We start from the raw sequence: 238 nt of genomic DNA, 5'->3' as shown, positions 1-238 counted from the left end.
AATCGTAAAATAATTAACAGAATAGGAATTTCTTCAAGTCAATAACTCGTGTCATATTTTCCTGCTACACTGCACAAGCTTAAAAAAAATCCTTAATGAACCAAAGTCATGTTGCTGATGATCAAAATAGATATTGCATGATGATTTAGAGATAAAGAAAAATTTGTTGACATTGAGTGGGAGGAGAAACGTGTGTCAAGGTTTTTTATCGATGTAGATTACTTTTGTCATTGTAAAC

The 238-nt window shown here is 31.1% G+C and overlaps 1 protein-coding gene across 1 annotated transcript in view; it reads right to left on the bottom strand.

Moving 5' to 3' along the window:
• LOC119589479 overlaps positions 1 to 238 on the bottom strand; it is a 24,491-nt gene that overhangs the window by 19,416 nt on the left and 4,837 nt on the right.

The sequence above is a fragment of the Penaeus monodon genome, chromosome 25 (genome assembly GCF_015228065.2).
Source record: "Penaeus monodon isolate SGIC_2016 chromosome 25, NSTDA_Pmon_1, whole genome shotgun sequence".
NCBI lineage: Eukaryota > Metazoa > Arthropoda > Malacostraca > Decapoda > Penaeidae > Penaeus > Penaeus monodon.
The sequence above is the reverse complement of the archived record's forward strand: the minus strand, read 5'-3'. Positions and strand labels throughout refer to the sequence as shown.